We start from the raw sequence: 15,066 nt of genomic DNA, 5'->3' as shown, positions 1-15,066 counted from the left end.
CACAGCCCAGAGGCGGATTAACCGATACAAGAGTGCTAGACTTCACAGCTTCATGCTCCTCTGGGCATCTTGGTTGTGTGTCTTTGAAATGCTGTGAGCGAACAGAAAGAGATCTTGAAATATGGATAGATCTGTGGAGCGTCTGCCCAGAGGCTACCAGGATGTCAATAAACGAAGCAAAAGGAGTTCTTTCTTTTTAGGTGTAGGTGTGAAAAGGGGGAGACCAGGCAGGAAAGTGAGTGTGTAAAGAAATGGCCTATAAGTTTGTGATATCTGGTCAAAACTGAGTTCATTAATTTTTATTGAAATATATTTTTGATTAAAAAGTCAGCAGAGTTAAATAAAAAGCCATGACCAATTGATGTCTGGTGTCCTTGAGAGCTTTAAGGCTGAAACTTAGGCATAGAAGACAATTGGTAAGTTAGCCTCATTAGTTATAGTAGCCTTAACATATAGATTAGTTGATAATGCTAAAAAATAACATGCCCGCCATAGACCAACCACAATGTTTTATTTTGCACTGTAACTTTTTTCTTGGTGTCAAATACAAATCTGAACAATGTAGGATTATGATTAGTGTTGGGACAATAAGCAGCATTAAAAACCCATAAGTAAATAGTGCTTGTATTTACAAAAAAACACATGTATGTTATAGTTACGTGATCAGTATGTCCAGGACAGTTACATTTGGGCCAGAAGATAGCGATACAGCCTTTTAAAGGGGAATTCCAACATTTTTTCAAAACAAACAAAGTCATTCACATGGGTTGATGTTAAATTATTCATTGAAAGAAACATAATAAGTGCCTCAGATTTAACTGAACAACTGAATCAGATTCCTTCACAGTGGTGCTGATATGACCCAGGGGTCACAGTATCTACAACAGAAATATAGCCGTTTTATTTACTATCCAAAACCACCAGCGAACCCACATGCATCTTCTGAATTTTTATATATACTAGTGATCATGATAAAATAGTGATAAAATTTGACAAATACATTTTATTTGGGAACTATTTTGCCTTTCAGTGTTTATATATATATATATATATATATATATATATATATATATATATATATATATATATATATATATAAAATCCCTCAATTCCTCAACCATAAATATTTATTAAAAATATGTTTAAGGCTAAAAAGTCCACTGTGAATAATTCTGACAGAATTCTTAATTCTGACTTGTAAGGTTCTCTAAAACAGCCTTTCACATCAAACCATGTTAAGAGTATTTAAAGAGAACCCATAACTTGGTGAAGGGCGTGTCTTCCGAGGTTATATGTGAATTATCTACTATTGTCATCATATCTTCATTAGTATAGCATTGATTTCACATTTGGGACCTGAGAGTCACAGAACTTTCATTTTGAGCTTGTACATGTGATGTTAACATATAAAGATATACCTTGTGGTCCAAAATACTTTCACCAAATCTGACTCGACACCTCTGACTTTTAAATTTGATTTTTCCACAGTGGCACACACAGTATATTCTAGCATTTACCTCCCGACTAAACAAAAATTTAACAAAAAATAATACTGCATCTGATGACATTTTCCTGTGTAATAGTGCACCAGTGTGAGACTCACTCATGCCTTGGCACACAGGGTGACCTACTACTGTGTGCCTAAATGAATTAAAACCAGGAGTGGAATTTAGGATAATGGATCAGTAGACATGATGCTCATATATACAAAATGGAGTGAAAAAATTAAACATTTACCTTATTTCATAGCCATTATCAATAAATATTGATAAATCTGCAATTAGTCCCAGCCCTACTTATGGTTTAGTCTTTAGCAGTGCAGGATTGTGAAAATGTTGTGTTCATTGATTAGGTCTGACAACTCTTGGCAATCACTCTTGGTAAAACAGTGTAATCAATTGAATACAATTAGACATAATCTAATAGATTAAAAAGCCCTTTGCCCACCAGACAAGGATATGGTTGAGGTTGTGCCCATTGTAAAATATCACATGGACCACTACTGTAGGACAATGGGGAATGGAAGGTCGCAGCCTATAGACCATGTAGACCTTGTTGAGCATGACAGTGAGGGAAAACACAGCAGAAAACAGAAGCAGGGTTAGGCGCTCAATCGGCAACTCCCCAACATGTTTAGCCCTTAGTGGGACACTTAATTGTCTACCGTCTGCTGCTACATCAAAACAGAGGCTCTACTAGGGTGTCCTGTGATTCAGCTGGAAGCCCAAACGTGTTAGACTCCTAACACTGAAGCCTTGTGCTATCACTGTTAGCGTGTGCTAATGACTCACTCTGATCCTCTCACTGTTTTCTGGGTTGGTGGAGTCTCTGTTCCCTCGGGGACATCAGGCTGGCATCTATTTCAAACTCTGTGAAGTGTTGTGGCTGCGATCCCAGAAGTGTAGCATTTCACATAGAGATGACTCACCACAAATGCACAGCTATTGAGCTGGAGCTGCACAATTTTAATGCTACTGTAGCTCCTTACGTTGTACGGGAATGAACCCAGTGTGGCCGAGATTAGAGTAAAAAATTCTAGTGCCCCAGAATTATTGAGGTTTTGTGGTACTGGTGCTCGTGTGAAGGCTTAATCAGATGCATTTGCATCTGTCTACCACTTTATTCCTTTCATTATTACCATTTCTTTGCTCTTTCCAGGCTCAAGGGAATTGTTCTACATATACTCCATGGCCAAAAGTACACAGATACTATATCCATATGTACTTATTGAACATTTTATTCCAAAAATATAGATATTAAAATGGAGTTGGTTCCACCTTTGCTGCAGTAGCAACCTCCACTCTCAGGGCTCTGTGCAGGCCAGTCAGGTGTTAGAATAGAATAGAATGCCTTTATTGTCACTATACACAGTACAATGAAATTAAGAGCAACTCCATCTCAGTGCAAACACACAATGTAAACAAATGACACGGAATAGAATGGGGAGGGGTTGTGCACAGTTCTATGCGTTTTGTATATATATGTATATGAAATAAATATAGAAACAAAATAAAAAAACTATGTTTTTTACAAGATATAAATATGGAGATATTTACAGCTGTATTGTATGTACACTAAATATTGCACATTGCTAAGTATTGCACATATTCCAGTATAATGTACATACATGTACAGTAAGATTGCACATTTCCGTATGCAGAGTATTGCACAGTAGCTGGTAATGGAGTATGGGAATAGACTGGTATGTAGGTGGTGATGGAAGTCTGGGGATAGACTATCAGTGCATCTGTGAGTTGAGAAGTGTTATTGCTTTTGGGAAAAAACTGTACTTAAGTCTGTTTGTCCTTGATCTGATGCATCTGTACCGCCTTCCTGAGGGCAACAGGTCAAACAGTACAGATCCGGGGTGCGAGCTGTCCATTGTGATGCGTTTCGCTCTGCTGACGCAGCGGGAGGTGTAGATGTCCATCAGGGATGGGAGAGGGCAGCCAATAATCTTCTGTGCTGTCTTTACTACCCTCTGAAGCCTCTCCCTGTCTGCCATGGTGCAGCTGCCGTACCACACTGTGATACAGTACGTCAGCAGGCTCTCGATGGAAGAGCGGTAGAAGGTCAGCAGCAGGTTGGAATCCAGGTTGTGCTTCCTGAGGACTCTCAGGAAGTGTAGTCGCTGCTGAGCCTTCTTGATGACGGCTGTGATGTTGTCTGTCCAGGTGATGTTGGTAGAGATTTGGACTCCAAGGAACCGGAAGGTGCGGACCCTCTCCACACACTCGCCGTTGATGGACAGGGGGGGGTTTCCACTCCATTCTCAGCAAACAATTTCTTAATGGGCTTTGCTTTGTGCACAAGGGGCTTGTTATATGATGTAGTATCAAGATTATCCTTCACTGAGGCCAAATAATGAAAAACAGCCATAGACCATTATTCCTCCTCCACCAAACTGTACAATTAGCCCTGTGTATTTGCGTCAGCTCTTGTCATTGGGCATGGTGATCTTAGGCTTGTTTGTGGGGGCTCAGCCATGGAAACGCAATCTACAGTATGAAGCCCTCAATTAACCAGTCTTGTGCTTCCAAAAGCAGTTTGGAACTTTGTTTCGAATGTTGCAACCAAGGTTTATACATGCTACACGCTTTACCATTATCAGATTATTGCAGTTAAAATATGAGGTAAAAAAATATATGAGGTAAAAAATGAGATAAGCACTTCTGTGGTGCTTGGTATTCTACATAATTGATTTTAAAAAATAATATTGCTAAATTGGTGGCATAAGAAGGTTTTTAAAATTATTTTAAAAATTATTTATTATTTTGTTTAACAATATAAATAAATAGTAACCCTGTTCTGTAAAGGGACACAAAAATGGAAAAATGGGAGTGATGCTTATTTCCGAATATGTATATTCGTTGAAGTAACAGTAACAGAAAGGCTGTTTTTCTCCTTGTTTGTTGTTGGTGTTTTGAAGAGGAACCCACAGAGACAGCTGAAGGCTAAAGACCTGCTGGAAAAAGAGCTGTGAAGAACTGATGAGAGGAGTCTGGGTGCGGAACATGAGCTTAGCATCCAGGAGAGGTGAAGTGAGGTGAAAAGAATGAAGAGAGCAGAACTACGTGAGGAGAGGAGAGGACAGAAGAATTAAGGGTGGTGAGGGAAATTAGAAGAGCAGAATGAAAAGAGGGCATGAGATGAGGCTAGGGCAGGGGCCATGTTTGAAAACCAGATGAGATCCAGTGAGTTGTGAGCTTAAACAGAAGGAGTGAAAGGCTCTGTGTGCTGGGCTAAAGTTCCAGTGTACCAGGCGGCTCTTGACGCTGCCTTCCAGGCAGGCCTTCTACATGCTGTTCAGAGACACACGACTGCTCTGCCCTGTACCCTCAGAAACCTCTGAATAATTGAGAAAGCAGCAGTCAGCTCAGCCTCACCAGAATGATAAAGCCTGGCACAGCATGAGGAGCTCACTCAAGAAATCTACTCCAGCTTCTCAAATGTAGGCAATTACTGAAAGACTGGAACATTATTTCATTCTGAGGGGAGACCACTGCATAGGAGATATGTTATGTATCATATCAGATAAGTAATGGTCTTTTTAAAAGTAAAAAAGAAGGAAAAATGAACTGTTTGACAGATAAAAACTGTTGGTTGGAGAAAATTTCTCACCTGATGGGAAGGCCAGGAGAAAGTTAGGCATTCAACGGGGAAACATTTCCAAGCTGGTGAAGGAATAATTCCCCTCCATCCAGCAGGGGAAATGTTTCTCATTCAGTGAGAGAAAGTTCCTCAGGTAGGTGTGCACATCATACTCACCTGGCTGAGGAATTGTGTATGGAAGGTGCTATGCACATAAATGTGCCTTGCTTTGCCATGAATCTCCCTCACTTGTATCACTATATGGATACAGCCAAATAAAATGGGAATGGTTGGTGATATTAACTTCCTGTTTGTGGCACATTAGTATGTGGGAGGGGGAAAACTTTTCAAGATGGGTGGTGACCATGGTGGCCATTTTGAAGTCGGACATTTTGGATCCAACTTTAGTTTTTTCAATGGGAAGAGGGTCGTGTGACACATCAAACGTATTGAGAATTTCACAAGAGAAACAATGGTGTGCTTGGTTTTAATGTAACTTTATTCTTTCATGAGTTATTTACAAGTTTCTGACCACTTATAAAATGTGTTCAAAGTGCTGCCCATTGTGTTGGATTGTCAGTGCAACCCTCTTCTCCCACTCTTCACACACTGATAGCAACACCACAGAAAAAATGCTAGCACAGGCTTCCAGTATCCGTAGTTTCAGGTGCTGCACATCTCGTATCTTCACAGCATAGACAACTGCCTTCAGATGACCCCAAAGATAAAAGTCTAAGAGGGTCAGATCGGGGGACCTTGGGGGCCATTCAACACCAACTCACTTTGGAAGCTGGCACGTTCCGAAGTTTCGAGTTTTTCCAGCAAGATGATGCACCACCACATTATGGGTGTCAGGTCCGAGCATTCCTAGATGAACAGTTTCCTGGAAAGTGGATTGGTCGTCAAAATGGCCGCCATGGTCACCACCCATCTTGAAAAGTTTTCCCCCTCCCACATACTAATGTGCCAAAAGCCGGAAGTTAATATCACCAACCATTCCCATTTTATTTGGGTGTATCCATATAAATGGCCCACCCTGTACAGAAAATGAAGGTAGGTTCGGGAGGTTCCTAATGGATAGCATTCTTTGATATTCCTGTTTGTTTACTGATCCCTGCCATTGATTGTGATGTTCAGTTGAGGAACTGGCCTTGAAAAAAGACTTGATGACAGTTCTAAATCACAACTGTCTTCATTTTTGGAAAAAGTGCACACATTTTTTATTTGAATAAAAAGTGAAAATAATCAATATACAATGTATCCAAAATGTCAGAGTACTAGTTTTAACGTTCTTAAAGTTAAATACTGTTTCAGAAGGAAAAGTAATCATTATGTACAGTATTTAGAATGGACAGTGTTTAAAGCAGAGATGCAGAGTTTCCTTCACTAACAAGCTCAAGCTCAAACACAGAAGATATTTGAAGTGTTCCTTTCCATCCCAAAAAGAAGTTAATGATTGGTGCTTCCTGCTGAAATGTCTCTGTTTCTGTTCTTTCCACCATGGCTCAAATAGAGTACAGTACAGCAGCAGTGGGCCAAGCTGAACTTCATGCATATCCATCTGCCCTCAGATTCACTCAGTAATTAGAGAGAAGACTGACTGAGTCGGCAATTACAGGCACAATTAAGAACTCATTCTTAATTAAGAAATCTATCTCTCTCTATCTCTCCCTCTCTTTCTCTTTTTTCTTTCTCCCTTTATCCCAGTCCCACTCTCTCTCTCTGTCTCTCTCCTTTTTTCTGTCTTTCTCTTTCCCTCTGTTCCTCATTCACCCCTCCATCTTTCTTTCACGCTCCCTTTTTCTTTTTGCCTCACTCTTTTATCTCCTCTTTTTCTCTCTCATCTTTTTATCTCTTGCTTTCTTTCTTTCTCTCCCTGACTTATTTCTCACTCCTTCACTTTTTCTTTCCATATCTTTAACTCTTCCTCTGTCCATTTGTCTTTCTTACCTCCCTCTGTCTCTCATTCTCTCTTCATCCCTCGCTCCCCCTTTTCTCTCTCTCCCTCACACTCCCCACTTCTGTCTACACTTTTTTCTTTCTCACCTAACTCCTCTCTTTCTCGCTTGCTGCCTCACTCTCTCTATATATCTCACATTCTCTTTTCTCTCTTTTTCATGTGGCTCTCTCCACTCGTTCTCCCTCTCTCATTCTGTCTTCTCCATCTCTTTATCTGTTGCTCAGTTTTTCTCCCCTCCATCTTTGATTCCCATTCCTTCTGTCTCTCTCTCTCAAACACTTTCTTATTTTCTCGCTCTCTCTCATTCCTCCACCTCTCCTCGTCCCTCTAGTGTCTCACAGTACCCTCATTCATAACCAGTATCATGTGTGAAGAGTGGACAGTATTGTGCAGGCTGTCCTTCATCACAATGTTTTATTCCTCTTTCTCTTTTTCGTCATGCTGCAGTACAATATATCTGTCAATAGATGTGGTATCTGCAATAGCAGACAGTGCTTTAGGATTAGCTGGTACCTCACCTGCCCAGTCATTTGGGCACTGTTCTCTCTGCCCACCTGCTCTCCACTGTCCCACTTCTGGATATCTCTATCTTTAACATCCTGACACAGTCCACTTCTCTATCTCTCTTTCTCTCTCTCATTGTCTAGGTAAAGCGTGCAGTGTCTCCCTGCCTCTCACTTCCTGTCACTGTGCTACAGACCCATTGTGTGTGTGTGTGTATGTGTGTATAAGAGCAAGAGAGAGAAAAAAAGACAGAATGAGAATTATCTACACTTCTGTGCAGTTAAAGACCGTTTTCATTTATTATTTATTTAATTTCTAGTCAAAATCACTATTAAGTACAGGTGTTTCATCTTTCCACTTGCATAAGAAAGGGGAAAATCAAAGGAATATAAGTGAAAAAACAGGAGTTTAGAAAACTTGAGTTTTAAAAAAATCTTAAGATACAGAGAAAGTGGACTCCTATCAATCATGCAACACCACCAAAACTGTCCTCATAAGATAAACAGCACTTAAAGCTTTCATCTTTGATAGAGAGGAGAAAGTCAAGTTCACTACAGGTGACACAACAACAAACATCCACAGGTGTTTCAGTCCATCCTTCCACTGTGAGAAGACAACACTATGAGTCTGAAAGTATGTGTAGCTGTCAAGAAGCCCTTACTGAGAAAAGGAGATAAACAAGAAGATGAAGAAGAAGAAAAAAGGAAAAGGAAAAAAATTACACTAGACTTGCAAATCCTTTTCAACCTATATTCTGAATATGAAACTGGACTGAGATGTGGGGTAAGGTTTTATTGACTAATGGGTCTACATATATGATATGGCTTGTAAGAAGTAGAAAATGCAGCCACTTCTAAGACTAACTTTTGGATATGTGGAAAAATGTCCCTGCAAATTTCTTTGAAAGCCTGAAAGCAATTTTTCAGCATTTCTTTTTTAAATTTTTCATTTCAATTTGTCATCAGTTCTCTACTCATGGCTGCACAATGTCACAGACCTGTCCAAACGGGGACAGACTATTTATTATGCATCATTTTTATAGTGAGACAGCGAAATTTGATTTGTTTTTTGGGGAGCGCTGTCACTGAATTATAACCATTCAAATCTGCCAGTCTCTGCCTTATTTTCCAAACCCTCCAATCACCACTTAGCAACCGCTGCTGTCTGCAATTATTTCAGCAGCCTGAGTCTGTCTTGTTCGTGACTAGTGCTGGAACTCCGTGGTCCTTGGGCGTTTCTGAAGAGTTTTATCAGAGAGGTTCTCAGCTTACCTCAGAACAGCTGTGGTTCGGCCATAGACTTAACTGCTTACTCTGTTAATCTCTGTTTGAGCCGTTACGCTACCCAGATAACCAGAGTAACTGTGACTTCTTGAGATGTTTAGGTGTGCAGCACACAAGCTATAAGCTAACATATAGCATCACTATGGTAAAAATGTATTTAACTTTTAGTTTACAAGCGCAACACATTAAGATTGTAAAATGCAAACTGTTTTTCATTTTTTGCTTGAACTGCTTGTTTTGTTGCTGGGTAAATCAACAAGCTTTAGTCCAGTTCCAGTAGCTGCTCAGTTTAGACTACAGGCTCCATAGTTGGCTGTATTAGTAATTAGAAATTAGAGAAATTAAAGCTGCATTTCGTTACCTACACATAACAAACTACACCTGGCACGATAAAGTTCCCTATTAACCAACATGTTGATGGTACAGTATCATGTAGCTCACATTATTAAGAAATCAGGTACATTAGACTGTATTAACATTCATTGCCTTTCCCATTAGCTGGGGCTTGATACAGCCAGCCTTTTAGATTAGATTAGATTAAGTGACCCTTATTAGTCCCACAATGAGGAAATTTCACCTCTGCAGTCTAACCCATTCATGTAGTGAAACACCACAATCACACTAGTGAAGACACACTAGTGAGTACACTTGCCTGGAGCAGTGGGCAGCCCTATCTGCAGCTCCCGGGGAGCAGTTGGAGGTTAGGTGCATTGATCAAGGGTACCTCAGTCACATCCTGTCGGCTCAGGGGATCGAACTGGCGACCTTCCATTGACAAGACCTCCATGTGTGCTTTTAAAGTAATCAGTGAGGACAGAGATGCACAAGAGAGATGCAATTTAGTATATGTTTAAATATATTTACAGCTGAAAGTAAACATCTATATAAATAGTCACATGATTAAGTAAATAAACCTAAACAGGACAACTGCCCTGTAATGGACTGGTGACCTGTCCAGGGTATATCCTGCCATCCACCCAGTGACTTCTGGGATAGGATCCAGCTCTCCCTGTGACCCAGAAGGATAAGCGGCTAACAGGATGTGTGTGTGTGTGTGTGTGTGTGTGTGTGTGTGTGTGTGTGTGTGTGTGTGTGTGTGGGTGTGTGTGGGTGTGTGTGGGTGTGTGTGTTTTTGTGTGTGTCTGTGTGTGTGTGTGTAAACAGCATAACTGGAGTGAAATCAGTTTATGGAACAGTAATAGTACAACCCCAGTTCCAATGAAGTTGGGACATTGTGTTAAACATACATAAAAACAGAATACAATGATTTGCAAATCCTTTTCAACCTGTATTCAATTGAATACACTACAAAGACAAGATATTTAATGTTCAAATGGATATAATTAGTTTTTTGCAAATATTCACTCATTTTGAATTTGATACCCGCAACACGTTCCAAAGAAGTTGGGACAGGGGCAACAAAAGACTGGGAAAGTTGAGGAATGCTCAAAAAACACCTATTGGATATTACCACATGGGCTCAGGAACACTTCAGAAAACCACTGTCAGTGAACACAGTTCGTCGCTCCATCTACAAGTGCAAGTTAAAACTCTGCCATGCAAAGCGAAAGCCATATATCAACAACACCCAGAAACGCCGCTGGCTTCTCTGGGCCCGGGCTCATCTGAGATGGACTGATGCAAAGTGGAAAAGTGTCCTGTGGTCTGACGAGTCCACATTTCAAATTGTTTTTGGAAATCATGGACGTCGTGTCCTCCGGGCTAAAGAGGAAAAGGACTGTCTGGATTGTTATCAGCGCAAAGTTCAAAAGCCAGCATCTCTGATGGTGTGGGGGTGTGTTAGTGCCCATGTCATGGGTAACTTGCACATCTGTGAAGGCACCATTAGTGCTGAAAGGTACGTACAGGATTTGGAGCAACATATGCTGCCATCCAAGTAACGTCTTTTTCAGGGACGTCCTGCTTATTTCAGCAAGACAATGCCAAGCCACATTCTGCACGTGTTACAACAGCGTGGCTTCGTAGTAAAAGAGTGCAGGTACTAGACTGGCCTGCCTGCAGTCCAGACCTGTCTCCCATTGAAAATGTGTGGCGCATTATGAAGCGCAAAATACGACAACGGAGACCCCTTCTTTGGAACGTGTTGCAGGCATCAAATTCAAAACGAGTGAATATTTGCAAAAAACAATAAAGTTTATCTGAATGAACATTAAATATATTGTCTTTGTAGTGTATTCAACTGAATATAGGTTGAAAAGGATTTGCAAATCATCGTATTCTGTTTCTATTTGTTTTACTCAATGTCCCAACTTCATTGAAATTGGGGGTTGTAGTTTATATGTAGATGTAGTTTTATGTAGATAAACGATTTGAGGAAAAAAACAAGTAAAGTTTGTGTAATACTCATATTCAGCATAATGAGAAATGTGAAAGCTTGTTTTTTCACTGTACCTGCATCATTCTGCCCATGACCTGTTGCCAAGTAACAACAGTGGTCGCCTTGCTCTGTGTTGTAGAACTGCTTTTTTAAGGAAAGAAATTTTCAGAATATTAAAAACAAGTATTTGAAGTAATACTTTTGCAAGTTGTGTAAAATCAGTAGAACACTTGCTGTTATTTGTCATAACTGACTCTGCCTAGTTTTCTATTGCTCATGAATACATTTCCTTAAAGGTCAACAAGCATAAATCTTTAAATAATATTGAGCAAAACAGACAAAAACACAAACATTAGACATCATTAAAAGATACTCCAACTATACTATACTCCAGCAAACACAAATAAAAGATTGTAGTCTGTAAAATGGTCTGCACAGACTCAATATGGATAATTGCTTCTATAGAGACACAGTAGCCACTGACAGACTTGTCAGATCCTGCCTGTGTGTGCGCTGAGACTAGGTTAAACAGGCGGTGACTCTTTCTGCTGCAATGCCAGCACACCTGCTCTGATTGATGAATGGTAGCAGGATATCAGAGCACTGCTGTGTGTCAGGCAGTGCGTGCAGGAAGAAGCTGCTTTGTCAGACACACACTCACACACACACACACACACAAGCACCTGACTGAGCACTCATCTCATGTTCTGATGCAGCACACGCAGACTGGCCCACTTACATTTACATTTGCATTTACATATATTCATTTGGCAGATGCTCTTATCCTAAGTGATATGCAAAATGTGAAAACAGTGGAAGCCAAGTGAAGGCAAAATGACCCAGAGAACCTGCGAGGATTTAGGGCCTAAATAACAAGAACTCTACTAAAGCTAGTAAGTGCAGCTTTAAAATAAACTAGCAAATGGGAAACATGACTATTATCAAGTGGTGTCAGAGTTAACACGCCAATGATGATTAACACCAGTGATTTTTGTCAATGCTATTAGCATATTTTCCAAGTTTGACCCTAGTTTCAAACCATCTGTACATCCACCCTGCAGCCAAGCTGCTCATGCACTCTGTGTTTCTGTTCAAATACAGCTCTTAAATGGTTTCATTGATGGCTGTGTTGATCAAAGTTATTTTCAGTTGCTGCAATGCTCTAAATTGGTTTATTGAGGCTGAAATGTCACAAACAAAACACACTGCTGATGTTGGTAATATCAGGAATTTTAGAACCAGAGGACACCTCCACCAGACTACACTGGAGAGTGCTTGTGGGAAACTATGACAAAATCAGCAACCTGCATGACAAAAGCAACAGCAAGGTGGAAAGCTACAGTCCCCCTCAAAGCAACATAACGTAGTAGTATAAAAGTGAGAGATACAGTCATGAAGGAGTTGTAGCATGCAGCCGCTGTTGCTTTCACTGGACATTAGTGATGAAAACTAAAAACTGCGTCTTGCAAACTGCACTATTATAGCACATTTTTCACTAGTCACATTGTTCTAGAATGTTCTCTTGCATTCACACTGTCCTAGACTATTTCCCATTGTTCTTGTATATAATCCTGTTTTTTTTCCCCCAATTGACACTGTTCTAGAATGCTCCTCCTATTCACTCTGTTCCTAAATGTCATTCTCATATTCAGTCTGTTCTAGAACATTCTTCTTATTCACATTATTCTAGGCTGTCCTCTCCATTTACACTGTTCTAGAATGTTCTCCTTATTTACATTGTTGTAAAATGCTCTTCCTATTCAAACAGTTCTAGAATGTCCTCCACATTTACACTATTCTAGAAAGCCCTCCTCATTTGCACGGTTCTAAAATGTTCCTCCATTTCCTCTGTTCTAGAATGCTCTCTCTCATTCACAGTTCTAAAATGTTCCCCCCATTCTCTCTGTTCTAGAATGCTCCCCCATTCACATAGTTTAAAATGTTCCCTCATTCACATGGTTCTATAATGTTCTCCTCTGTGGCCTGTCTGTTTTTGCCTTTACACGTCCTCTCAATTTTTTGGATTCATCTGCAGTTGTGCACCATCTCTCTTTCTGTTTCGCTCTCTGTGGTCCTCTCCTCCTCTCTCATCTCTTCTTCACTTCTCTCATAAGATGATCAGTTTCTGTCATTCAGACTTTTTATAAGCTGTCATTGATCTCTGAAAGGTAATAGGATTGTGTATCATGATGGATAGAGTCCTGTTTGGTTTCCTCTTTCTCTCACTTTGATTGTCCTTGCTGTTGCTATTTTTGTTGCTCACTACTCTCGCTCTTTCTGTCTCTCTCTCCCACTCTCTCTCTTTCTCTCTCTCTCACACACATACACACACACATACACAAACGTACGCACATGCACACACTCATAGACAAGACATTCGTGCTCATATCTGAATTATTCATTTTGTGTATCGGCCTTCCTCATGAATATTTATGAGTAAATTTACTCTTTAGAAGCGTCCTGTTGTAAATATAATCTCTCAAATTGCCTGGGTACTAGGAAACCAAATAAAATAATTAGCGCATGTAAATAAGAGGAGGAGTTTGATGCCAGGCCTTGGCGCAGCCTTTTAAACCCCTTTTTGCTCCTCAGATAAAGCTGTATCAGTCGGCGGCTGACGGTTGTTTGGAATGGCACTCTGGAAAGTCTAACGGGGTATAAATTAGACAAGGGTCTAATTCTGAATATCACACAGGAGATGTAGGCCAATTGGAAGAGATGTGTTTTTGATTAGATGAGTGATGCTGCACAGAATGGGAGTTGAAGAAAGTCAGAAAGTGTTTTGGCCCCACTGGGGAAATGGAAGCAGGGTTTAGGAGGCGGAGCTCAGTGTCCAAAACCTCCTCCACTTCCCTTCCTTTCTAGCCCTTGTAGGATCACGGGGATGCTAATGCTCATATCTGATATGAGTTTTTCTTTGTTGTCCTGCTGTATCATGATCTCGGCAGCTAGGTTGACATACAGTTGACATAAATATGCTAATGTAATCTAAGTAATTGCATCACAGTGGATTTTTTATTACCAGAATGTGAACATTATGATATATAAATAAAACACTAACTATTAATATTTAACCAACTGGTTAAATCAAGTCAGATATATATTGTCTATTATTGTGGTTATTTTGAATTACTTTGAATTGCACAGAAATTATGTTTCACAAAATGTGCAAACTGCAACTAGCCTGAAAGCTTCACCATGTAAAGCCAGCCTAACTTACACTCTAACCTTAACTTCATCCTAATATCTGACCCTAAAGTCCTTTACTCTCAGGATATTACCTGGACACTTTTACCAGGTTTACCATGTTTTGGGTCTCATTCACACATCCTACCTTTAAACAATGTTTCTCTAGGATGCACACTTTCATAATAGCCATGAAATTAGGATTTGACATCATCAGCTTGTCGCAAAAACTGAAAGCTTGACTGTAAAGTGAATGACCTGGCTATTGTACTGGATATTGTTCTGGGTATCGTGAGCCGTTTCGTGAATGACCTGGCTATTGTACTGGATATTGTTCTGGGTATCATGAGCCGTTTCGTGAATGACTTGGCTATTGTACTGGATATTGTACTGGGTATCGTGAGCTGTTTCGTGAATGACCTGGCTATTGTACTGGATATTGTACTGGGTATCGTGAGTCGTTTCGTGAATGACCTGGCTATTGTACTGGATATTGTTCTGGGTATCATGAGCCGTTTCGTGAATGACTTGGCTATTGTACTGGATATTGTACTGGGTATCGTGAGCTGTTTCGTGAATGACCTGGCTATTGTACTGGATATTGTACTGGGTATCGTGAACCGTTTCGTGAATGACCTGGCTATTGTACTGGATGTTGTACTGGGTATCGTGAGCCGTTTTGTGAATGACCTGGCTATTGTACT

At 40.2% G+C, this 15,066-nt stretch overlaps 1 protein-coding gene and 1 long non-coding RNA gene across 2 annotated transcripts in view; one reads left to right on the top strand and one right to left on the bottom strand.

The window, feature by feature from the left end:
• b4galnt4a (beta-1,4-N-acetyl-galactosaminyl transferase 4a) overlaps positions 1-15,066 on the top strand; it is a 213,299-nt gene that overhangs the window by 148,882 nt on the left and 49,351 nt on the right. The gene's annotated exons all lie outside the window — the stretch shown is intronic.
• The window catches only part of LOC108439246, a 34,714-nt gene continuing 29,143 nt past the window's right edge, over positions 9,496-15,066 (bottom strand). The window contains exons 5-6 of the long non-coding RNA XR_001858747.2: positions 11,251-11,320; positions 9,496-9,630 (exon numbers count right to left, since the gene is read on the bottom strand). This is a non-coding gene — a long non-coding RNA (uncharacterized LOC108439246). The remainder of the gene's footprint in view (positions 9,631-11,250; positions 11,321-15,066) is intronic.

This window comes from Pygocentrus nattereri, chromosome 11 (assembly GCF_015220715.1).
Source record: "Pygocentrus nattereri isolate fPygNat1 chromosome 11, fPygNat1.pri, whole genome shotgun sequence".
In the NCBI taxonomy this organism is placed as follows: Eukaryota; Metazoa; Chordata; class Actinopteri; order Characiformes; family Serrasalmidae; genus Pygocentrus; species Pygocentrus nattereri.
Note: the sequence above shows the minus strand (reverse complement) of the source record. Positions and strands in the feature narration are given on the sequence as shown.